This window comes from Nothoprocta perdicaria, unplaced genomic scaffold (genome assembly GCF_003342845.1).
Source record: "Nothoprocta perdicaria isolate Ctin4 unplaced genomic scaffold, notPer1 scaffold_52, whole genome shotgun sequence".
In the NCBI taxonomy this organism is placed as follows: domain Eukaryota; kingdom Metazoa; phylum Chordata; class Aves; order Tinamiformes; family Tinamidae; genus Nothoprocta; species Nothoprocta perdicaria.
The window spans coordinates 1,141,608-1,153,428 of NW_020455777.1; positions in this window are offsets into that span (position 1 = coordinate 1,141,608).

Below are 11,821 nucleotides of genomic sequence, written 5' to 3' on the forward strand. Positions count from 1 at the left end.
CTATCTCGCAGGGAAGCGAATGGGAAAATCTGCACRAACTGCTGGCCGGCCTGCCGTGCCCTGCAGCTCTTCCGTGCCCGCAGCCTGTATTCTGTGCGAGAGGCACGAGCTGCTGCAGGGCATCCACACTCCTTCGCCAGGACTGGCTGCCTCTCGGCCGCCTTCATCAGCTGCGATGCCGCCGGCCGGCCCGTTCTGGTGCACCCTGAACTGCAGCAAGTGCTTTGCTGGAGTCGCAGGAATTGCTCACGGGAAGCTAACACCTTGGGAAAAGTTGTGCTCTACTGTCGTGGACAGTACGGTTTGCATATTAGGGGAGCCACCTAAGGGAGCCCCCTTCACCGGATGTATGGCTTGTCCTCAGCCATTCATTTAGGAACACAACCTATTTAAAAGACTGCAAGTTCAAGTTTTCTTTGACTGAATTGGTTTTGAACGCCTTTGTTTTTTTTTACTTAAGATATTTAATGAACCAAAATGTAAACTTTATAATTACTTCAAGAAATACCACATATAACATGATTAGAGAAGATATAAATGTAGTCAGAGTCTTAGATTCAAATTTCATATGGAATTTACAAAAGCTTTCAACACAAACTGTTCTTATTAAAGCTAGGGGCAGCAACAAAAGCCTTTGCTCAGCATTTATAACATTGCCATATGCCGAGTCTGATTTTCAGCCTGCGATCACTCCAGACTTTGTTTTTCCAGATGAAGTTTTTCGTTTCTCATTCCCGTCCTACAGTGATTTGTTGTATACATACTGGTAGCTATGGAAGTCAGTAATAATTAATAATTATATTATTAGTAGTTAGATAATTGTAAGTTCTTGGGAGGCAGATGCCTAAACATTTTCTCAGTTTAAAAAAAAGAAAAAAAAGAGATTAAGTTCCTTTATATCAGAAGTTTCTTCTGCCACACAGGAAGTGAGGAACTCACTTTGTTGAGAGGCACAGAGGTGCACGGCCTCAACCAAATGGAGAAAATGGGTATGGCAGCTCTAGGAATGATGTTACCCATCCGCTGAGATAATCTCTCAGCAACTTGGTCTCTCTATAGGCACATTCAACTTGGGGCTGTTTCCATTTTCCAAGAACTGGAGTCCTCGAGGCGAGTTGTCCCTGAGCCCCACACTGCCATCGTGGCTGTCATCTCTTGTGCTGTTGTTCTGTTGAAAACAAGGACCAGAAGTATCTAATCATCACTGGGGGCTTTGAGTGGGGTGTAACGCTATACTCACGTTTTCTTAGGCTCTATGATCTCTCAAATGCTTTTCTATTCACACCCTAGATTTTTCCCCACTATTCGGCTCCCCTGAGAATGATGCTGTGTATTGTTGTGGCTTGAAGGGCGGGAAACAAGAGCAGATTTGCTGACCTGCAGTTCCTTCGCAGCAGGTCGGCAGCCTCATTTCATGCAGCAGAGCTGCAGCAGCTCTGCGCTGGGAACTCGAGATGCCTGRCGAGCCGGCTGCACGAGAGAAACTCAGAAACAGGCCTTCTCTTCTAAATCCACAGGTATTTTCTCAAAGATTTAAAGATGTTCTTCAAAATTGGTTTTATTATGTTCATCTTCCCCCTCCTGCCTCTAATGATCAGCTTCTTTGTCTGTTCAGTGGAAGTTATTATGGTGTTTCATAGCTTCCCTAGCATGCTTAGAGGGGAACACAGCTTGGGAAAAAGACCTCTGCAACATTGTTTTCAGCTCTTGTAGATACTTGCACAGATTGGAGGTACTAACCAGAAGCAGAAAATTAATTTTTTAAAGTTTTTTCAAGAGTAACTCCAATACTATAAACATAAATTATGTTAAATCAGAGTATGAAAAAARAAGAAATACATGTGGTTTCAGATAAAGTATGTGAACTCTTGTTAAAGCTTACTGTGGTTAAACCAGAACATACAAGAGCCTGTAAGTTTCTGCTGCAGATCTTACATGCCAAAAAAGCCTACAAGAGTGCATAGATTACACGTTATATAGATATGTCTACCATCTTGTTTCATCTCTTGAAGATAAGCTCAGCCCTAAATCTCACCCTGCCTTTTTCAAGTTCTGTTGTTTATTTAGTGCTAAAAGATCTGAACTTTTCCAACATCTCCACTTCTCTGTCCATAGGATGCATCCATATCCATATCCATATTTTAATGAAGCAGCTGAGCAGAGAGGTGTCCCTGCTCCTCCGCTGCTGCCTGCTCACTCCCAGCCACGTCCTACAACCCTTTTCCTTGCACCAGCTCCGGCACTTGTTGAATCTCTCAGGAAGCTGATTCAACTCACTAACCAACACAGACCACTCAATGAGGTATCACACCAGGCCTGTGTGAGCCAAATGAGCTGGCTCGGCCCAGAGTCTGGTAGGTGTGAGAGGGGATCTGGGGGGGACTGGACCATGCACCTGTGAGCAAGAATGGAGGGAAGGAAGCAGGAGTGGGAAAGCTTTTGGTGGCAAAAGCTGAGAGATCTGCCCAGTTTTGTTATTGAATCCTACCCTGAGGCCATCACAACTACTGCTTCCTTCAGGGTGTTTGTTCCTGCTGTGGCTAACATTGCTTGTTCCCTTGCACAATTCCTAATCTGGCTTTTATCCAAAGATAGCTGTGTAAAGATAGAAAAATGAGAAAGGGGTTGGGAGTGTTTAAGCTGTCAGAACACAGTGTGCTGACTCCTGCACTTGTGCAGAGCTCTAGAGCTCTGCAAAGCACAGTGACCAGCTGGCAGAACCACCTCCCAGTGCTAAACCACAGGCTGGACAGATTTGAAGAGTAAGTTAATGTTAGGATTGAGAAAGGAGCGCGGAGACAGAAAAATCACTGGAACTGGTGCACTAAACCACTACCCTTCCTTTAAAGTAGCATTCAAGAAAATACTAAACTCTTCTCCTGTGAAAGTAGGAATGCATTTAGTCATGAGCTGGGTTGAAGGTGCTGGAGTTGCCTTGCTGGCTTTGCGTAATGGGGAAGGTATCACAGGGGAGGACACCAGCAGGAGTACTGCAGAAGGAAGCAGGAAAGGGGGCTCAGCTCCAGGCTCCAAGCAGGTGTATGATCCTGSGATAAGCCAGTGTATGATCCCGGAATAAGATGGAAAGGGAGATCCTGGGGCCAACACAAGTTTGGAACGGTCCCAGACCCCCTTTTCAGAGAAATAGGATGTTGTAAGTAACCTGTATCAGAGAAATGTCTATTACCACCTCAGAAACTCTGTTATTAGTTTCAAAGGACCCTGTACAAGATTCCATTTTTGGACAAGGAGGGAACCTTCAGAGCTATGTTGGATAAGGAAGTAAAGAAAAAGACCAGTTACTGGCATTGGCAAACTGGAAGAAAAAGGTTAATCGGAAGTTCTACTGCATCATCAACCACAGGTGACCTTCAATCTAGGATGCCGGTTGTACACTTAAAGAAACACAGCAAAACACGTGGCATTTTTTCTGTGCTAATTGGTTATTTGATCAGCAAAATAAGTGTGCAGTTTTGAGTGACAGAGCATGAAAGAACATGGATAAATCTCTGGCACCACTGAAATGAATAGAGACATTCACTTTGACTTCCTTGGATCCTTGTCCTAATAATGTAAAATGTGAAKGTACTTAAAATAGAGCTCGGGAGAGTTTTGTTAGGGAGTCAGATCTGCTCCCCATTTTCTGCACATCTTATTCAAGCTTCTCTGGGAAAGTTTTTTGTTGAAGWCAGAAATGTATCATCATTGAAAGAGCCCAGTTTCTCAACAAGACTCGGACCATCCACATACTTTTGGTTAACCAGGAAAGAATAAAATGTCAGAAAACATCTTTCCCTTGTAGAATTACCTCTATTTTAAGCCTACACCAAGCTTGTAAAGCTCAAGGGCCGAAGTAGCTCAAAAACGCAGAGGCTGCCCACATGCCCAGAACACTGAGCTCGCTTTCTAAATTACAAACCAGAGCCTAGTAGCAGTGCTCAGGGAGAGCTGAGAACTGAACCAAACAAAAACAAGCCCAGCCCCGGCACACGGCCACATGTGCCCAAGCAGCAGCGGGGCTGCTTTTCCCTGACGTACATAGTGGGACAGTTTGAGCCCGTGGGCTCAGGTGAACGTGGTGATCCCAGGCAGGCCCATCTGAGCCAGCTGCTGCTCGTGCCTGGGGTTGCAGGAGGAGCTGCTGGGCACTGTCTGACGCTGGCTCCAGCACTGTGCCCCTCTGCTTGGGACAGCCCACATGGATTGCAGAAGCGAGGACAGGCCGGGGCAGCGTCACACCCGCAGCAGGCAGTGAGTAACTTGCACAGGGCTTGTTTTCTCTTTCTTGAAACAGAACATGAAGGTTATTGCGTGCTTAATTTGGTAATTTGAGGCTTAAAAGCAAGCTTGAAGCACGTAACCTGTCATTCAGTCACAGTGAACTTCCCAGTGCTAATGGACATCAACATTGAATTGCAGATCTCCGTGAAGTTTCCACCATCCTTTCATCTGTCCTCTTCCTTTGCATGTCCTGTTTGCAAGAGTCGCCTCCGGAGAAGAGCTGCCGTTCCCAACAGAGGGTATCTGAGGCTACAAGAGGTGTAAGGCCCTGATTCCCAGAATCTGCCCCAAGGAGAGCCCCTGCTGCCACTTGGCTAGCGAGGGAGAGAGTCCAGCTCCCCATCCCCACGCGTGACACCAGCCCCGCTGACACGGGCAGAACAGCCCCACTTCAGCCCCCTCGCCCCCACACACAACCTGCAGCCCCAGCCAGGGCAGGACAGGACAGGACAGGACCAGGGGCTCCACAGTGGGAGCGCCGTGGAAAAGCATCCCCAGCGCGGCCACCGTGTGGGAGTGTCCCCGGGGGAAGCCACCTGAGGCTCACAGAGCGCCTGGGCGTCCAGACGTGTCCAGAAGAAAGCTGGTGCTGCCGCTCACTTTATAAGCGTGCAGTACTTCACTTCAACACATGAAATGTGAAATCCCTCATTTTTTAACACACTAGATATCCTACTGTAACAGTGTCCATAATCTCCTTTTCCCTTCTCATGCCCTGCCCATTTGCATGACAGGGAACCAGGTTTGAGGCCATAACTTAGTGCTTTCAACTGATCAATATTTGTATTTCATAATCATTCAGTATTTACATTTTTCACACCTGTTTTCCTAATTATTCCATACAATAACATCCTGTCCCAGAGTTAAAGCAGATTAATGAGAAAAAAAGTATTGGCTTAGAATAAACATTGAGATTTTGTTTTTTTCAATAACAGCAGTGCATTCTTCAATTCAGATTTATTTCCTATTTTGTTTTATCTGTCAGTGTTGGAAATATATTATTTTTCAGAATTATTCCTACCAGAAGCACTTGGGTTGTCAGAGCAGTTCATTTTCCAGTCTGCAGACATAAGAGCCAGTGAAATAGGTCCACATCTGGTGCAATTAATCTAATTCACAATAGCTGAGGATCTTGACTACATTTAAGTGCTGCCTAGGGTTCCGACTTAAGTAACTTTAAGCCAGAATTATCTTTTGGACCCAAATACTCTAATTTCAGCCCAACTCTTTATTAAATACTGTCTTTTTTCTTGCTTACAGATTAAGAGCATTCAAAAATATTTGCAACATAAAAATCTAGATTTGAATTTTCTCTAGCAAGAAAGGATATTAGAGTGTTAAATTTTTTAAAACTTATTTAATTTAATAATTTAGCAATTATTAAAGCTTCAGGCAAATAAAAATGAGTTTTTCCCAGTCAAACATACATGCACATGGTTTTAAAATAAGCCTCAGTCTCAGTAGATAAGCAGACACCTGAACTGTATCCTTTGCTTGTTTTCTTCATTGTGTGTTTTAGTCTACTTTGTACTTCCCCTTAATGCTCCTACAGTTTATACATTCAGATATAAAGTTACACTCTTCTTAACTCAAACATCCTAGGGAACAGGCTATAGTTTTTATCAAATGACCATGCCCAGCAAACACATCTAAGAGCTCATGAAAGACATTACGTCCCCAAATAAAAGCAGAATGTGAAAGAATGGCTGCTTTCCATCCCCAGCTAATCAATATCGACAGCTTCCCTATCGCAAGCCTATTGCTTGGGATTCCTTATGTGTTTAACCCCTGATTAAACACCACTTAGCCTGTTTGCACCATGCTCCCTCTCATCACTTTCTACAAATATTGCACATATGCACTCAATTTTACTATSTGCACCAGAAAACAAGAGGAAGTTTTCCAAGTTGTGAAGTTATCCAGTGGTGATTTGTTTGGACTGATGTCTGGAGAAGGTTGTGTTTGCTCCTTAGCCCTAGACTGTGTTGCCTTTTTAAGGTAAAACTTGAAGATTTTATGCCTCTTTTGTGTAATATATATGAAGAAGTTGCTTGCAATTTTGGCCTATGAGTTTCATGTGAAATACTTGTATTTGTTAATTCTGACATGTGCCCTTCAGTTGTGTTTGCCACTCTTGTGCATGCTGCTCAAAGGCCTAAAAGTACCACAGGACTTTGCAAAAACTGTTCGTGGAATTGTTCGCTTCAAATTTCCCTCAGGTAACCCAGGCTAAAACTACACAGGAGAATTACTGCAGTTCACAACACTTTGTTTCAAATGATGCTGCCCAAAGGTGCCAATGGGAAGGACAAATGGATCCGTCCTGGGTCCTTCCTCCTCCAGCTGCTTCTGTTACTTTCACCACACGTTACAGTCACCACGAATAGTCAGCAGCAGCAGCTGCGCAGGGCAGAGGGCTGGCTGTGGGCTGCAATGTCACCACACGACCACTCTCCTTTTGTAGGTCCGGGACTTTATTTCTCCTTTTTCACCATATATCAGGAATGCGGAGTCTGTAGGCCATTTCCCGGTTAAAATCAAATATTTTACCACATTTGCTGGTAGACTAGATTAGTTCTACAGGAAATAGCCCCTGGAGCAGCCAACTCAGTGAAGCTTGCCCTGGTGGTGTCTTACAGCGACAAGGGGTAGCAAACTGCCAGGGCTGGAGAATCACAGCATGGTGGTGGTTGGAAGGGACCTCTAGAGATCACCTAGTCCAACCCCCCTGCTCCAACAGGGACACCCAGAGCACGGGGCACAGGGTGGCATCCAGGCGGGTTTGGAAGATCTCCAGAGGAGGAGACTCCACAGCCTCCCWGGGCAGCCTGTGCCAGGGCTCAGGCAYCCTCACAGGAAAGAAGTTCCTCCTCACGCGGAGAGGAACTGCCTGTGTTGCAACTTGCACCCATTACCCCTGGTCCTGTCACTGGCCACCACTGACAGGACAGGGGTCGGTCTATGCCAGAACTAGGTATCGGGGTGACGCTTGGGACTGCAACCCTTGACACTGAGGTCTCCTTCCCCTGCCTTGGAGCAACATCTCCCACTTGAGCAGCAGCGAGGCAGGGGACAAGACCGAGCTCGGGGGCAGCGGGGGCCGGGCCTGGGTCTATGTGGGGCAGTGCGAACGCGACTGGACCGAGGCCAGGACTGGAATCGGGGCGGGCAGCGGCCGCCTTTGCTGCTACGCGGCCGGGAAGGGTGAGGCTCGGGCAGAGGCTCCAGTTCGGGGAACCACAGGTAGGCGGCGGCCTCCTTTGCTTTTCCCAGGTTTGTGAGGCGCTTTTTTTTTTTTTTTTTTTTTTTCCCCCTCACACGTCATCTTCCACCCACTTGTGTCCCGATCTGCGGCTTTCGCTTTCCGGGTTGGGAACTTGGTGCGCTCAGCAAAGCGCCTGCCCGGCGCGGGGCTCCCCAGGTGGGGCTGCCCTGGGCTTTGCTCTCCCTTCCTCCTCCTCCTCCTCCTCCTGCTGCTGCTGCTGCTGCTGCGCGTCCCTCCCCTCTCCCCCTGGCCGCCTTCCCTCCTTTGTGGCTGCACCCAGGGCGCTGCACCCCCTCCCACGCTTCCTCCTCCTCCGCCGGCTGCGCTCGGGGCAGGGAGAGCCGCGCTCTTTCCTGCCGCCCGCCGCGCGGCGCTGCCGCCGGTCCCGGCCCGGCCCGGCCCGCCCGCACATGGGCGCCCGTCCCGCTGCGCCCGCCCCGCCTCGCTCCTCTCAACTTTCGCCGCCGCTCGGCGAATGAAGCCCGCGGCCGCCTAGCGCGTCCCGGCGCCGCTCCGCGATGCCCTTCCCGCTGCGGAGCGTGGAGCCGCTGCGGCTCTGCCGGCCCGAGGAGGCCGGCGCGGAGCCCGCGCACGGCGAGGGGCCCGGCGGGCGCCGCCGCGGCGCCGCGCCGCTCTTCGGCGCGCTCGAGCAGGTCGCCTCGTACGCGCTCGTCTCGCTGCTCATGCAGCTCTCCGACCTGTCCCGCTGCGCCGGCGACATCTTCGGCGGCATCGCCAGCGAGGCGGACGCGCTGTGCGAGCGCAGCGGGCGCCTCCAGCGCCGCCTCGGCGCCCTCGAGGCGCTGCTCGCCCGCCTCGACCACCGCAGAGTCAAGATCCGTGAGTGCCCGCGCCGGGACGGGGACCGGGACGGGGACCGGGACGGGGCGGGCGCTGCTGCTCCGGCGCCGGCTGGGTGCGGGCTCTGGAGCTGCCCGCGGATCGGCCCCGATCCCGGCCGTTCCCCGGCTGCTCGGGGGGAGCCCAGGGAGCGGGAAGCGCCCCGCAGCGCAGCCCCTTCCTGCCGGGGCTGTAACTGGAGCCCCGCTGGCCTCGCCAGCGTCGCCGCGGGGAAGGGCTCGTTCGGCCCCTCCGAAGGGGCCGCGCGGCAGAGGAGCCTTCCAGGCTGCGTCCCACGCCGGAGCGGGGGTCCTGTAAGCACTGCCCGCCACACGGAGCGTTATCCGCGTTTGTCTCGGATCCCCCCCGAGCGAGGGAGAGCGGCCCTGGGCATCGCCGCGGCTTCCCCAGCGAGGGCAGCGCTCGCGGGGCTCCGCGGCTGGGTTGCCGCTCCTGGTGGCGCCGAGCGGGAGCGGGAGCAGGAGCGGGAGCCCGGCCCGCCCAGCGCCGCTGCCCGGGAGCCTCGCGAGGGGCGGCGGGAGCCGCTTGGTGTGCGGGGCACCCGAGAGCAGAACTGCTCCTTGCGCAGGCAGACCCGCCAGCAGTGGACCTTGCCTCTGACTTGCCCGTTGTTACTGACATTACTGCTTTTGGTGTGTTTCTTTCTTCCTTTGAGGGAGAAATTATCATCACCGTTATGGAAAAGCTACTTCTGTGGCTCCTCAGCTGGTGTTCTGAGATAGTCCATTTGGTTCTTTTTGATGTTGGTAGCAATGAGCAGAAGTAACTTCTCTTGCTCACCAGCACAGGTATAACTTTTTTTTTTTTTCCTCCAATATAAAGTTAGTTTGGAGGCTAACTTGCACCGGCAAGGAAAGAGCAGGAATATCTGTAGCCAGGTGGTATTATCCTGGTGTCCTGATACAAAGCAGAATTTGCTTATCTTTTGAAGAGGGAGCTCGTTGCCACTCACTGATGCAGTGTACCTCGAGTGGAGGTGGAAGTGAAGCCAGCGCCGCGCTCTGCGAATCTGACACTTGATGCATGTCAGGCATTTGGTTTCTCTGTTCTCTCTTCGTCGTCGTTTGGCCCAAGTTACAGATTTGCTAATAAAAAAAAAAAAAAAAAAWCATTATAACACAGTTCTTCGAGCTAGGCCTGTTAGTTGTTTTTAGTTTGTTGGGTTTTGCTCTTGCCCCTGCAGTCCTCTAAACTGGATGCACTTCTTATGGTTAGCTTGATCATTGATTTTAAATTCTTTTGTGATTAAGATCCCTGTTGTCAAATTTTATGTTGTTTTATTAGTGGTTGCCTTGCTGCTACAAGTACTTAGTTCACTGATTTCTTTTTCTTTTTTAAATCTTACTTCTTAAAGCCATTGAATTTTAATGATTTGCTGTTTTTTTTTTTTTTAATCCATCCTTTTTTAATTGTATGAAAGAGCCTTCTTGTAAAGCAAGACAGTATTTTACTTGTCTACCTGTCATAAAGAATTGATATTCAGGCCAACGATGTTGACACTAAGTTGGACATTATGTCATGTCACTTCTTTTGTTACATGTTTTCTTCATATTGTAATCTGGCCAGTGAGACTGGGTGTGATGATCAGTTGTAGTTAACGTCATGAACTCATCCATAATGGAAGCTGTCAAGGCTTGTCTGCAAGTTTAGCCCTGTTGCTGGCATTGAAGGTAAATATGTGTAAAACAAAGAGAATGGTTTAATTATAGTGGCTTTGTATGGGAACAGTGACAAGGGTTGTTTCTTTTTCTTTTTCTTTTTCTTTTTCTTTTTCTTTTTCTTTTCTTTTCTTTTTTTTTTTTTCCTCCCCTCATCCCTTCCCATTTTTGAAAATGCAATAGTTTCCCAGAGGAAGCAGTTGACTGAAGGGAACTCAGAGGAACATGGACTATAAACTATTTAAATTTCTTTCCTATTTACCAAATTCCCATTGCTTCTGAACACTTTTTTTTGGAGGGGGAAGGGAGGTAAAGTATTGCAAACTTGGACATCAGTTGAGATCAGTTGAGGATCACAGATGTCTCTTGAATTACCATTATTCAACTACAATTAATAAATTGTTATTATTGTTGTTATTGGCCCCTCAGAGCTTCAGCATTTTGATCTGGCTGTTGAGGGTGCAGGACATTGTACACCAGCTTTTCAACCTGTAGATGATTTCTGTGTGAAGAAATGGTTTCCATGAGCGTSGTGGGGCCAGGAGAATGGGAACTGAAGGTCCTGGGATGGCTTTGGTGATCATAGCATGCTCTTGCACGAGGGGGACCAGAGGAGGACTGCAAAACCTACGGKCTCCAGCTGTTTTTAGGAGGAAGCCGTGGGCAGGCAGCTGGTACATGAACCTATACTTTGTATACTCCCAGTGCTTTGGAAATGTGATGTGTTTTGGTGTGAATTGTAATTTTATTGCAAAATAMAGTTTCCACACGGAGTCTTTCAGACCTGTTGTCCGCCAGAATTTGCCCATCGCTGTGTGAAGGTGTACAGGTGAAGGGGGAATGAGGGCATTACACAACTCCTTGCCTGCAATTAGTCACGCTTTACACAGTCAGGAACTGTCTGGCCATACAGTGTGTTCTTAGATGTGGGCCTTACAAACATGCTCCCAGCTATTGCTGTCATACCTAGGTATATGTCTGTATATCATACCTATAAAGAGGAGTATTAGTAGTTAAATTTAGTAGTTAAATATGTTTTGAAAGATTCCTTTTTTTTTTCTGTTACATGCTCTTTGATATCATTCAGTGACTTGAATGTGTTAGTTAAAGCTCACACAGTCGTTTCCGCGCGTGTGCAAGAAGTTCCAGTTTCCCCAAATGGGTTAAGGATGTTGTGTGTTGCAGGAGGCTTCACACAGCTCCAGTCCGTACAAGCTGGGGGCTCTCTCTTCTTGAGGCTTTGGATTTCTGTAGTGTTCTTCAGTTGCAAGGCCAGCTCTCCTAGTGTGCTAGGGACACAGGTGTGTCCCRTGTGCTCGGGGGGGCTGCAGTTTTGTGTGTGCTTCAGGTGCTGAAGGAGCCTCCAGTTGTGTGGGAGCTTGCAGTCATAGCCAGTGCTCTGCAGTGGTGGTGGCTTCACTGGCAGGGGTTGGCTCTCGGTTTGGTTTGACGTAAGCTCTTTGTTTCTGGTGATGGAGGACCTGCTGTTCACGACTTAGAAGCTTGCAGCTGGTTTTTTTTTTTTTTTAATTTAAGGATATTTGTAGGCCATTTAGTAAAATGTTTTCTCAAGACTTATTTGAGTCTTGAGATGAGCAGGGCGTTGTGCCGTAAGAAGGGACATGAAAACATGAGACATGTCCCTGTGGGGCCGATGACTGGTTTATAACTCATGGTGGTGGGAGGCACTAGTAGCTCAAGGCGGTTTATAAAATATAAGTCCTGTCTGTGGTACCGGTGAATTTAGTAGCCACTT